General features: G+C 38.7%; 1 protein-coding gene across 2 annotated transcripts in view; it reads left to right on the top strand.

Annotated features, from left to right (window-relative positions):
* The window catches only part of DUT (deoxyuridine triphosphatase), a 78,740-nt gene that overhangs the window by 46,035 nt on the left and 18,511 nt on the right, over positions 1-14,194 (top strand). Inside the window, exon 8 of one of the 2 annotated variants that reach the window (XM_039888201.1) lies at positions 2,731-3,334. The exons of the other annotated variant lie outside the window; for it this stretch is intronic. The gene's annotated coding sequence lies outside the window, so the exon portion shown is untranslated. Of the gene's footprint in view, positions 1-2,730; positions 3,335-14,194 lie in introns of those variants that run through there. 2 annotated transcript variants of the gene reach the window in all.

Genomic DNA, 14,194 nt, shown 5'->3' with positions numbered 1-14,194 from the left:
ATATATCTGTTGGCCAAAGAACTTAGAACACCGAATGTAACTTAGAACAATGCATTTTATATCAAATGATTTTAGATCTAGATATTTAAACGCATTTTTAGAGGAGAGGAGAAATGAGAAGATACTTAAGAGTCTGGTAAAAAAAAAAAAAAAAAAAAGAGAAGCTGAGAAAAAGAACTACAGATCCACAGACTCAAAGAGGAATCCAGTTTCTAAAAATTAAATAGAATTAGAGCCAAAAAGTAGTATCTGACGATGGGGCTCCTAGGGGCAGGGGAAACTGGATAGCCAGTTGAATCACAGCATGACAGAACTTCTGCCAATCCAAGGGCCACTCAGAGGAAACGCAGCCAGGAGGAGACTCTGCCAGAGAGCAGGACATGCCTGAGTAGAAAGAGAGGGCGGCTCTGCTTCAGCTGCTCTTCCACAGCCACATGGCGGTCTGGCTGGGGCACTGGAGTCTTTCCCTACTATAACTTAATTTACAAATGTAATTCATGTTTCCCTAGAGAATGTCCCTCTAGGGCACCATAGGATGCTGCACAATGTACAGTATTCAGACTCCAAAAAAGTGCCTCACTTAACTTTTCTGGGAAACCTCAAAGAATGTCTTGAACAGCTGCCACCGAGTGACAGGATTCTGCTCCTTGTCACTAACGAGATGCCAGGGCCTATTTTCTAGCTGTGTCCCATCACCACAAGACCTGTAAGTGCCCACTACACCACCAGGGTCTCTATGTCTCATATTATGAGCGTTGCTGTTAATGCCCACTGAAACTGGCTTCTCTGCTACCATCGGTGTTGGAGCTGGCCTTGTGTCTTAATCCATTCAACTGCTAGAACAGAATACCATAAACTGGTATTTAGTCTACGGTACCTTGAATGTGGCTACTACCCCTTGTCATTCCAAGGCTGCACTGTGACAAGGCCCACTGTCCTAAAGTGGACCCCTTACAGTGCTGCTTGATGTTCTCAGCATCTTACAAGTACTTTATGCTTGGATTCCCCTTGTCTCTATACTGATTGAGGCATTTTTGCTGGACAGAGCTTGTGTGCCTGACTCTGTCCTCTTTTAGGATGGTTCTTTCCTGGAAGACTCATCCTGCCAGGCCACAAACATGCTCATAAATACATAAATCCAGCAATGAACCTGATTTAGGTTCCAATAAAAACCACACTGCTGATTGTGTTCATTATAGTCTTGGGATGTGTCCAGAACTGTACCTGGTTCTGTGGCAGAAAATAAATGAGGGTACCTTGCTCTTGCCCTGGGGAAGCTTAAAAACATATTGAGAAAATAAGATACATACATAAAATGGTTAAGTAACAAAGCCAAGTGAGATAGGGGTAAGTGCTCAAACAGGAGTAAAAGATTGTAAGTTGTTTTGTATAATGTGTTGAAGTGTTGAGAAAACTTATAGGGGAAATGATTGAGCTTGATCCTGATGAGTGCTGCATTAATCAGCTTTCTTGGTTGTTAAGTGAGAAAAGCCAATTTCAATTCCCTTAAAGAAGGAACTATACATCCAGAGATCACCTATCTTTAGGCATAGATGCAGTCATCAGAATTTCACCTTTACCTTTGTTTTATGTTTGGACAAAGGCAGCATAATGAAGGTTTTCATGACATGACCAAGGTAGCTTGTTAGTACTTTTCTTTGTGGACAGGACATTGAAACAATGATTATTATTTACTGATTCTTTAATAGGTGTCAGGCACATTCATTTTATAGATGAGAACACAGAACTAGCACGTGGCAGGACTGATAGCAAAACCTGATACTGTAGTTGTCCAGCTCCTGAGTCTATGCCTCTTTTTACTCCTGTGTCTTGTCCATCTCCATGGCCTAATGTCTGTCAATACCAAGAATGGCCATCTGAGAGCTAGATATCCACTGACTGTGCCCCACACTACTCTGAAATTCTCCAAGTAATAGCCTAAAGAGCATCTGAGGCATATGAAGTGACCAATAAGAACCTGTATTTTTGTTGTACCCCATCTTCCTCCATCAGGCACCAGAAGTAGCAGATTCCAGTGTGGCAACAACTCAGTGACAGCACCAGTGGAATGCAGAAAGGGCAGCATTGTACCTTCTCTGTGAAAGGAATGAAGCCAGTGGCAAGTTGTACTATGTAACTACCTATGACTCAATTTCTCAGTTTCCCTGAATATCAGGATCCAGGTATAAAAGGCCACATGAGATATGGTGAGCCCAGAATGGGTGAGGTATGGCCTTGAACTGAAGGTGCAAAGGATCTAAACCATCTAAAATGGTTCTCACAGTGCCTTATACAAAGTAGTTTCTCAGTCTTCTGAGGACAAAATAGCCATTTATTCCCAAATCTATGCATATTCGACTTGCTTTAAGGAGCTCTGGGTGATAATTTACGGTATTTATCATTATTCCTCCTCCTTTACTACTATGCTACTACTACTTTACTATTAGTATTAGTATTACTACCACTAGCACTACTACCCTACTACTACTGCTGTTGCTTCTACTAGTAGTAGTACTCTACTACTGCTGTTATATTACTATTACTGCTGCTGCTACTACTACTCTACAATACTATAATACATATACATAACGTAACGTAACGTAACATATAACATAACATAACATAACATAACATAACATAACATAACATAACATAACATAACATAACATAACTTAATTCTTTCCATCCAGGCTAACTATGTTGGTTTTTATCTTTATGCTTATCCCCTAGTGATGAGAGATGGCTGAAGCAGCTCTTAGCGTCATATTCTCACACATCCATATGCAAGACTGGAAGAGAGAACTCTTTCCCTGTGTCCTTTTTTAAGAGTGAGACAAAATTTCACAGAAACTATTCTACAGAGTTCACCTTCATCTCACTGGCCAGAATTGTATTACATGACCCTTCCCAAACCAAGGACTGGCAAAGGAAAATGTAATTCCCATAACTGATCTGGGGGGAGGGGCCTGTACTTCCTAAGGATCTTGTACTCCTGATACTCGAACAACGTCAAGGTTTGGTTAACATGGAAGACATTGGGGGATGACCATTGGGTGTACAGCCAGAGGTGTCAGTCATAATGATATTGTTGGAACAGTTTCTTAATGTAAGCAACCTGATTTCGGCATAATTTTTTTTTTAAGTCTATGCTTTAGACTCCTTGAGGATAGTGACAGAGTCTTATGTATTATCAGATTCCCTCAAAAATGCTCAAAATGGAATGATTTTGTAGTTGACTAAAGTGAAGCCATTGTATATTTTCCCAATAGTTATGTCTTATTTTCATTATGGAAATGAAAATCTCATTGAACTAATAAAAACAAGATCTCCAGTGGCTACTGGTACCCCAGTGACTTTTTTTTTTTAACCTCTACATGGTGTTAAGAAAGCCTGAGACTTTCTTCAATAAGGTTGGACATTACTGGCAGAAAAAAGGATGGGGAGCTCAGAAAAGCATGTCATTAGTAATTTTTTCTTTCTAGTCTTTAAATGTATTCTTGTCAGAGTATAAGGGAGATGGTAAGAGTGACTATGTACCTTTGATAGAATCAAAATACCAAAAAAAGTTTTTTAACTTAACTGACCATTGAACTAAAATGATTAAAACTAATTTTCATGAGAAAAACAAATATGAGTCCCTGAATCAGACCCCCAAACCAATTATTAAAATATAAAATGTGATGTAAGGGGATGTGTAGGGTGGGGAATCTGATTCTATTTAAATTTATAAATTGAGTCAGGAAAGTTTAGTTTATATTGCAATAACAAACCACCCCAAAATCTGTGTATAAAGCAACAAAAGTTTATTTCTTACTCAAGCAAAGTGTGTTATATGTCCAGGCAATGTGCCAGGGCATCTGTCCTGTGTGTTGCCTCAGCATTCCAGCTTGATTCAATCCATGACACTTTCTAATTGACACATGCGTTGACAATCGCTGTAATGGGAAAAAGTGGACTGGAAAGTTGAGAATGAGTGCTTAAATGTCTCAATCCTCAATTGACATATGAGACCTCTGCTCATTTTGTTGGTCACAGCTGGTCACATGACCATAACTAAGTTGAAAGGGTGGGAACATGTATTCCTCCCATGTGCCTGGAGAGTAGAGAGAATAATTGTTGATTAATTACCAGAAGTGTCATTAATTTATCTTTCGCACAAATTTTAGTGGGAAATAAATTCATTATGAATCCGAAATACCATAAGGCTATTAGAAACATGTAAATATGAAGCTACATTAACAGAATATAAAATCTCAGAATAATGGAGCTAATAGTGATGCTACCTCTCTTACCTAGATAGAATATTCATTGAGTATTGTAGTCACTTGAGGGACCATACTTTAAGAGGTCTTCTAGAGGTGTTCAGAGGAGAAGTGCTCAATGCAAATGATGAAGACAAAATAACCATTTATTCTTAAATCTAAGCATGTCTGACTTGCTTTAAGGAGCTCTGGGTAGTAATTTACAGGGAGAAAAAATTTCTGTTCAATTATGAGTCTTTTGCAGTTAATACTATATGAATTGTCCTAAACTGAGGGAAGTTCCTTCTCAAGGGTGGGGTCTGAGCGTGGACTGAATATTCTCTTTGGCACAAAGATTGGGGAAAAAGGAGAATTTAAGTGTCAGATGACTCATTTGACTAGATGACCCTTAATGATGCTTTCAGCCCACATTTGATAATTGGATGGTTCCTAAGTTGCCCACAGCTCCCACCTGGTTGATTGTTCCAGGACCTCCAAAACCACCAGCACTTGCTTGCACTTCCTTTCAGGTCCCTGGAGTCATATATTGCTGGGATCTGGCTACATAAATAAGCAACCAATGACTTACATCCCAAAGGTGAAGAGGATGGGGTGTGGTTCTGAGCCCTGGGTTGCTGTGCTTTATCCAGAATTGTGTTCATAAGGCGGCTCCAAGTCATTCCAGAGCTAGCTATGGAAACACACGAGAAGCCACACACCCTATTGTCTTCCTGTAATGAATCTGGGCTGAACTAATGCAAACCAAATTTGATTTAAACCAAAAAAAAAAAAAAAAAAAAAAAATCAAGAAATTCTTGTTAGGCAGAGCCTTTTTATGTCGTTTTATCCTTGAGTGAATTTCTTTACAGCTGAGTTGGAAACTATATCAAGTAGAGATTAGAACTTCTTTGCCAACTCCTGATGTGCATCTCAGCCAGGGTATATACACAGCCTATCCAGAGCTGCCTTGCTTAGCCACCAAGGTTAACTGCATTCTTCTCTCCATAACCATTTCCTGACATCTTCCTGATCTCTCTCTCTCTCTCTCCTCTCTCTCTCTCTCTCTCTCTCTCTCTCTCTGCACACACGCGCACACTTTTCTCTCTCTTTTTTTAATTCACGAGTTGCATTTTCTTGGTTACTATGGCTGCAAATTGTTGATACTGGATTCATAGTCAGGTTTTTATTCCTTTTTGTCATTTTTTCCCATGAACTAATAAGCCACAGTGGAGTTAAAAGTGTGAGTAAATGCGAACCTTACACAAAGCATTTTTATATTCTGTTGCCATTCCCTTCTTACCCTTAATCATTTAGAGTTGCTAACATAAGAAAATAAAAATGTTCAGTCGCCTCCTTCCTCCCTCCCTCTTCCCTCTCATTTCCCAAGCTTCAGAGGGGAGGAACCATCAACCATTTCCCATCAGGACTGTTTGCAGAGTAACACATGTCCTCAATTACTGGGATCAGAAACTGAAGACACCTTTGGGTTGGTGATGGATGACTGGTTGGCCCCTGCTCTCTGTTGGATATGCACCATGGATGCCACAGTGGGAATGGCTTAGCAGAGTAACATTTTTCTCTCCTGTGATTCAGGCAGCTTTTGTTCTGGGCCATGGACCCAGTTCTTAGTGAGTGTGAGCCCAGTCTCAGTTTGTACGTGAGCCACTCCAGAGGAGAATCCAAGCTCATCTCATGGGAAAAGATCTCAAACTGAATTAAAAGGAGAAATACATAAAGCATAAGCCTTTATCTGGCAAGAGGATATGTTCTAGAGTAAGACTGCCTAAGTTCGAAACTTGCATTTATTACTTATCAGTTGCATGACGTTTTGCCAAGCCATGTAACTTCTCTCAGCCTTCATTTTTTCAACTGGGAAAAGGAGATTAAAAATAATAGCCCCTGTCTCATGAAGTTGTCATGAGGGTTAAATGGGATAATCCATGAAAAGGATTTAGCACACTGTACGGCACTGGGTAAGTACTCAGTAAGAGTTAGCAATTGTACTAGTCCAGAACCTTTTGGTAACAATGGACTAAAAATCAGCTGAAAATCACTAAAGTACAGAAAGATATTTATTGATTCATAAGACATGGATGGATTAGGGGCTCAAGCAGTGCCAATGAGACTCAGTCTTCCCCTTCTTTTGATTCTGCTATTGTGGTAGCTGGTATCTCAGATGACTCCAGTGATCTCTGCCTTCTGGTAATACTCTTGTGTGGCTCCCTCCCACAATGTACCAGAGTTGGTCTGTGTGGCCAGTAGAATATGGCAGAAGAGATAGTAAGTTGCTTCTAAGCTTAGGTTATAAAAGACACTGTGGCTTTCCTGTTGTGTGATCTCTCTCTCTCTCTCTCTCTCTTTCTCATTCCTCTCTCTCAAATGTTTTCTTCCTCCCTTCACTCACTCTGGGGGAATCTAACTGCTACGTTGTGGACAGCACTAGTAATATGCCCACATAGGAATGAATTAATGTCTCTTGATAATAGCCACATAGCCACATGAGCGTACCATTTTGGAAGTGAAGCTTCCAGGCCCAGTTCAGCCTTCAGATGTCTGAAGCCCCTGATGACAACTTGACTGCAACCCCATGAGACATCCCCAGTCAGAGCTACCCATCTAAGCCACTCCTGGATGCCTTACCCTCAGGAACTGGGTGAGATAATATTTGTGTGTGTGTGTTAAGCTATTAAGTTTTGGGATAATTTTTTATTCAGCAAAAAATACCTAATGCAACTGTCTACTTTGATGGTCTCACTTGTAGGTAGGTCACTCTGATGCAGCTCTTAGCAGTCTTGGGCTTACACCATTCTCCCAGCTAGAAATTCTAGTAGAGATCTTCCCTTTTCCCAAAATAACAGCAAATTTGCTAGACTGTCTCGTTGGATAGACTTGCGTTAGTTTCCTTCCCTTAATTAATATTTTCCACAAAGTAAAAAAAAAAAAAGTACTATTACCAGAAGAATGAGGAATTTTCTTGGGCAGCAAAAACAATAGATGTCTGCTGTTGTTATTATCACCAATCATCATGTAATTATTTATCTTGTGTAAGTGAATACGTTTGGTAGTAATAATATTGGCTAACTCTTACTGAGTGCTGGCTGTGTGTCAGGCACTGTTATAAGAATTTTATGTTTCACCCACTTAACCCTTGCTATAAGCCTATGAGAAGTGTACTATTATTCTATTTTATAAGGAAAAGAGGCATGGAAATTCGAAGTAACTTTCCCAAAGTCACACAGCTAGTAAGTAGTCAAGCTACTTGAACCAAGATAGTTTGGTTTTAGGATTCATGCTCATAAGCCGTTCTGCTAAAATGCCAATACCATGAAGTATCATGACCTTGTTAAATTTTGATTTCAGGTATTTTTGTCCTCTTAGGTCTCGATTTTTCATTTATAAAATATGTCTCTACTGAAGTAGAAATGGAGATGGCATGGCCTTAACCCTGAAGTAATAGACAGACAAAGTTAAATACCTAATCATGTGTGGGCAGAGAATGTATAAACACTTTCTAGAGATGTGCATTTAGTGTCCTGCTATACGAATCCTCAAGACTGATAAACCATTCATACAAAAGTATGCTCTCTTTTCCTAGTCCTATACCATTGACAGAAAAGCAGATATTAAAAAAAAAAAAAAGAATGTTTTGAGTGAATATTTAAGTATAGAGGTGAGTGTTGAAAATGCCACTAGGATCACCCATTTAACTGATTTAGGTGCATATCTGGCCCCTACGTTTTTATTTGTTCCAATTAATTGTGCTACAACTTTCTCCACCTGCCCATATTAGCAGAAAATTTGGCGTTTCCTTCTGAAGCCTTTGCCCACACTTGAATTATATGGAAACTTGAGAGACTTGTTCAGTCTAAATTGACTAATTTGGCTTTCAAGTTCCACATTGTTTGTGCTGCTAATGCCCTGATGTTGTTTGCAGAGTCCATAGCGTTCTTGTCCACTGCAGTGACCACATCCTCGTTAACCCTGAGCTGGTTATGGATACCCCTCACCCTTGGGTTTCAAGATTAGGCTCTCCTTGGTTATATGCAGAGGATGTAGAGGATCAGCTATTGCTTCCCAGACAAAGAAACCATACCAGGGTGGCTGGTCTTAGATGAGCAAGTATGATTGTAACTCCAGCTACACTTTAGGAATAAGCTCCTTCCATAATACAGTTGCCCTGCTCACCCATCCAGACTCCTCCTTCCTGCATGGGGGTTCCTCTGTGAGTCTCTTATGTCCCAGCGAACCTCTGTCAGGACCATCTTAATCCATCAGCAAAGTTTTATTCCTGCTAAACTCCATAAGTATCTCAATCGTTCTGAGACTGGAGTGTGTAACATACCCTTATCCCTGGGACGTGGCTAAGGTTGCTTAATTGAGACCATTCAAGAGTTATAGGGAAACATCAAGAATGATCTATCCTGGGGCATCTTTCTGCATCTCCTAGGAACAAAAACTGGTGGCAGCTTTTCTTGCTAAAAATGTATTCATGTTATGCTTCACTAAACATCTTGATAGAGAAATACCACAACTTCTCAGAGTATCAGAACCTTGGGCAGACTTACAGATGGAGCCAGCTTTTCTGCCCCAACAAGACTGATTTAGTTAAAGAAGTGGAGAGCCAGTTTCCCAAAAGAGGACGTTATTATTCCCAGAAAAAAGAGAGAGCTGCTGGGCAGACAGATGAAAGGTGACCAATAATTTAAAAGTGTGTCTGTGATTGGTTAGCTCAATTCTTTCGAGAAGAGAGAAAAAAATTATCTTTTCAACTCAAGCCGGTACTATTTTCACTGTAGAAAACCACGTATCACCCACCACTTACATCATTTTAATGAGAAAATTTATTTTGAGATGAATAAAATTTGAGACAACTCTAAGGATTCAGAGTTAGGAGGAAGATAGGGAGTTACTATACTGGTGTCATTGCCTTAAGATCTCAAAACTCTTAAAAACTCCATCTCTATGCCTAATTCCATGAGTTAAGAATGTATAGGTCATTTACCTAGTGGGCAGTATCATCTCAGAAATAAGAGGGAATCAAATAAAGTACCAGAAAATGCCAAAATTATTTGGATGACCAAAGCTGAAGAGAAACAACTCACCATCTTGTTTTTCCTCTTCGCCCTCCCTACTTCCCGTCTAAGAGTGAACAAGCTGCTAAGGATTAAGCATGTTTGGCTAAAGCATTTCCCTTTGGAGCAAGGGGAAATTAATTTTGCAGAGGTGAGGGATTGTGGGAGGTATAAGTATGAAGCCAGGTGTTGATGATTTCCCTGCAAATATAAGAAATTCTAATTAAAAGTTGGCAGCCACGCCAAATAGCTCAGACCCTGTGGGAAAGCAAGGACTGAAAGGTTGGGTGGGATGAGGAGGCCTGATGTAACTACATTCCATTGACAGCAAAGCCTTTTCTGTGGGTAAATATTGCCCTAAGATGTAATGCTTTGTTCCCAATAAATTTCAATAGGCAAAAACATCAACATATCACCTTAAGGGTCTTTGAATTATAATAGTTTCTGCAAGCTAGGAAATGAGTTGATTTCCCATTAAACTAGATCTATCTGTTCAGCAGGGTTCCTAGGTCCCTGTCTTGGAGAAGTTATTTGCTGACTCATCTCGATATTGGACAATTTTCAATCTTCCATTGTACAGAGCTCTGTCTCCTCCGAGAGGAGTCATTTTTTAAAAATTATGTAATATATGAGAACTATGTTTCACCGTTTTGAATTTTAACAAGAAATGTTACTTGTTCCTTTTGATAACTTGTTCGATAAAGAGAGAAAAAACAGTTTTTAAAACCTTTCTCAATTCAGAGGGTGAAACAGTACAAACCTCGGATAATCTAGCAGCCTAGTTTTTTGAGACAAACTACTAAAGATACATTTTTTCTTAAGTCTTGCCAAATTTTAAAAAGTAATATGTTTTATTTTTTCACTTAAGAAGTTTATATTTTGTTTTTGCCACTCCCTTGAAGCTCATTTACCTGTGCAACCAGAGAAACGAGTTTCTATATTTTTTCCTTTTTTTTCAGTCAGAAAAAAAATGGCTTCTAATAACTCTTAGGTTACTTTCAAACAAATTCTTTCTGTTCAGATACAGGGTTCCACTCTTCCTATCTCGAGTCCTGGCTCTGGCCAGTTAATGAATCCCAGGATTTGGGGAGTGGAAAGGACCCGAGGTTCCCTCTAGTCCAAATCACAACCGATGAAGGGATCCTGTCCATACCCTTGCCCCTCCCAAATGGTCATGAGGCCTCTGCTTGGATACCTAGTGGTGTCTCTATATTGTGAAGCTATTTTCTGGAGGAGATAGACTCATTTTCAAAGATGAGCAGGACAGACAGACTAAACACAAAGTCATTTGTTCATTCATACATTCACTCATTCCTTTGACAAATATTTATTGAGCACCTTCTTTGTGCCAGGTTTTGTGTTCTCTCAGGACAGAGGTCAGCAGCGCCCATGTGATCTCTGCCTTCATGAAGCTCCAATAGGGGAGAGAGACATGAAACAAGTAAGTGCATAGAACCTTTAACTAAGGTTCTTCATTTTTCTCCCAGTACCCACATGAAGCCTGGGTATGAAAGTATGGGTTAGAATTTCTTAAAATAATTACTTGTTAGAAGAGGCAAGAAGTGCCATAAATGAGAGAGTATTGATATAAGCTTGATGTTCTCAATAAGGGGAATAATCAGGTATTTATAATCTATACTATTTGGCAATATTATATAGCTTTAAAAGTAACTTGGAAAGGAGTTTTTATTGATTTCGGAAAACTATGTTCTACTATTAAGTGAGAAAAGTCACAAATGCAGAAATAATGTTAAATATACTCTCTCTCGATATATATGCATATGCCTAGAAAACGTGAAAATTATACCAAAATGTTTTCTTTTTTATTTTTTATTGTTAAGTATATTATAAATATACAGATAAATATATTTTTAGTCAAATATATAAAGAAAACATCTGTGTAACCATAGCTAAGTCAAGAAGTAGAACACTGCTAGAGCCCGAAGATCTCCTCCCTTTAAATAATGTTTCATAATCCTCTCTCTTCCCTAGAGGTAAACACTATCCTGACATTTATGATAATCATTTTGTTATTATGCATTTATATGTAGTTTCATCCCTGTATGTATTCATTCCTAAGCAATATAAATTAGTTTTGCCCAATTTTGAACTTTATATGTGTGGAATCATACTTTTCTTGCTTCTTTTGCTCACCATTATCATTTTGGAATTTATCCTTGCCATTTTGTCCAGCTATAGTTAATTCCTTTCATTCCTTCAGTATTCCTTTGTATGAATGAACACAGCAGTTTATCCATTCTACTATGGATAGGCGTTGCGTAGTCTTCAGTTTGGATCTACTGCAGAGAACAATGGTGCCACGATTCTTGTACACAGACATTGTACATGGTGTACGGAGCTTGTTTGCTGTGTAAACCTCTTATGTGCACTTGCTGGGTCACAGGAGGTACCAGTTATTTTGTTTCTACCCTCCCACCCCTGTTCCATTCTTCATTTTTCTCTGCCTTGCTCTGTGTTCCTTTGTGAGCCACAGTACCAATTGCTTTGCCTCCAGCTTTTAGTTAGGTTTGGCAAATGGGAGGCAACATAGGAGCTTGGAGGGTGGAAAGGAGAATGTCTGGACCATTAATTCCCCTGACTTCCTCTCTGCCTCCCCACAGTCTGGCAGCAGCTTTGCCACATTTCTCCTTTGGTTCTAGCTCTCACAACAGCCTGATAGGACTCTTTCTTCCTCTTGTTGCTTCAGTCTTCGCAGTGGTCAAGGTCTCCCATTGTTAGTCTCCAGTGGTTTACCACTTCTGTGGGTTTTTTTTTTTTTTAACCATGCCTGCTCACACTTTTGTAAACAACCCCTTTAATAAACTCTTTCACTCAAACCCCTTTAAACATGCCATGTCTTTCCTCCCATTTAAAGTATATAATTCAGTGACTTTTAATATATTCACTTAGATCATCATCACAATCAACTTTAGAACATTTTCATTATCCTGAAAAGAAACTCTGCAGCACTTAATTATCACTCCTAATTCCTCTATATCCCCCCAGCTGTAGTCAACTACTTCTATCTCTAAAGATTTTCCTATTCTGTATATTTCATATAAAAGGAATCATACACTATGTGGTCCTTTGTGACTGGCTTCTTTCACTTAGCATAATGTTGTTTTTACAGTTCATCCATATTGTAGCATGTATCAGTACTTCATTTCTTTTTATGGTTAAATGATACCCCATTATATGGATATAGACAATTTTATTAACCCATTCATCTGTTGATAGACATTTGGATTGTTTCCACTTTTGGGCTATTATGAATAATGCTATGATGAATTATGTATAAATTTTTGTGTGAACATAAGTTTTCCTCTCTCTTGGCTATCTTTGTCTTATCAATTCATAGAAATTCTTTATAATTCTGGATACTAGTCCTTTGTCAGTCATATGTGTTGCAAGTTTATTCTAACCAGAGTCTTCTCTTTTTAGCCTCTTTATATTGTCTTTTGATGAATAAAGGTTCTTAATTATAAAGTAGATGAATATGTCAATCTTTTCCTTCCTGATTAGTGTCTTTGGTGCCTTATTTAAGAAATTTTTCCTATTTTGAGCAAATGAAGATATTTTCCTATATGTTTTCTATCAGTTACATAGCTTAGATTTAGATTTTTAGTCTACCCAGGTTTTTGATGAGGAGGAGGAGGAAAGATACAGATATTTCTAAAGAAAAGATTTAATTTCTTTTGCCAAATGGACATCCAATGATCCAATCACCATTTAATAAAAAATTTGCATTCTACCATTTAGCTACAATATGACCTTTATTATAAGACTAGTTTCCATGTATGCATGGGTCTTATATAATAGATTATTAAGTTGATCCCTGAGCGATTGCCATTTTATACTCTATAACTTTCTTCATTTTTCTAATTTTGCACAGTAAAATTTAAAAAAGATATAACATTTATACAATTGGGAAAAAATGAGAAGTTGTAGATCAAGAGATAGCAAAGGACACCTGGAGATCTTCAGACTCCTGAGGTAGGCTTTTCTTTTTCTGCTTTTTCTACCTATGTCCCATTATTCTCATGATGAGTGGCAAGTAGCCAATACTCTTCTTGTATCTGCAGCAGGGAGCAGTGACAGAGCCTCCTGCCCAGTTCTTCAAGAAGCCTGAGTCCTCATCTGAGTTCTTATACCCTGTTTCTCCAGGTTCAGGCTGAGGTCACCTTCCTTGTCCACTAGAGTTGCATTTCTTTTCTGAGCATTGCTGTGGTTTAGGTCTAGAGTCTGTGATTCTAGGAGAAAATAAGCCTCTTCATGAAATAGATCATTCTCTCTTAAAGCCCAGATTCTATTGACCATTTAACAATTCATCAAGCTCTCTTATCCCCTTCTCCACTTCCTCAATCTTCTGCTTCTCACACAGATGATCCAGTTACCCCTGTAGCTGTTCTTCACTCTCCCTAGTGATGTTTGGGCTCTAGATAAGGAATCTGGATAGGTACCAGTGGTGAGTAAAGGTCTGGAGTCTGACTGCCTGGGCTCAAATCCCAGTCCTGTTATTTCTTAGCTGAGTCCCCTTGGAAAAGTAGGCACATGTAGTAGCAAAGTGTTCACACCTTGAAAAAGTTCAAAAGAAGTAGATATAATAAGAATAAAACATTGAGGTCTATATCGATTGTTTTATATCACCAAAATCTTTTGAAGTTTACTTTGAAGGTAGTAGGGCAGAGATGTGTAGACATTCAAGAAAGGTCATTATGTTTGATATCTGGGTCAATATGGTACACAACAAACGCAATATACTGGAAGGTAGAAGCTTAAGTGGCAGAGGAGACAGCAATAATATAAGCCCTCAGGAGTTTATAGAAATCCAGAGGAGAGCATTTGATTTTAATCTAGGTAAGTGTAGGGATGGGGATAGAA

This window comes from Pteropus medius, unplaced genomic scaffold (assembly GCF_902729225.1).
Source record: "Pteropus medius unplaced genomic scaffold, Ma_sr-lr_union100, whole genome shotgun sequence".
Lineage (NCBI taxonomy): Eukaryota > Metazoa > Chordata > Mammalia > Chiroptera > Pteropodidae > Pteropus > Pteropus medius.
Note: the sequence above shows the minus strand (reverse complement) of the source record. Positions and strands in the feature narration are given on the sequence as shown.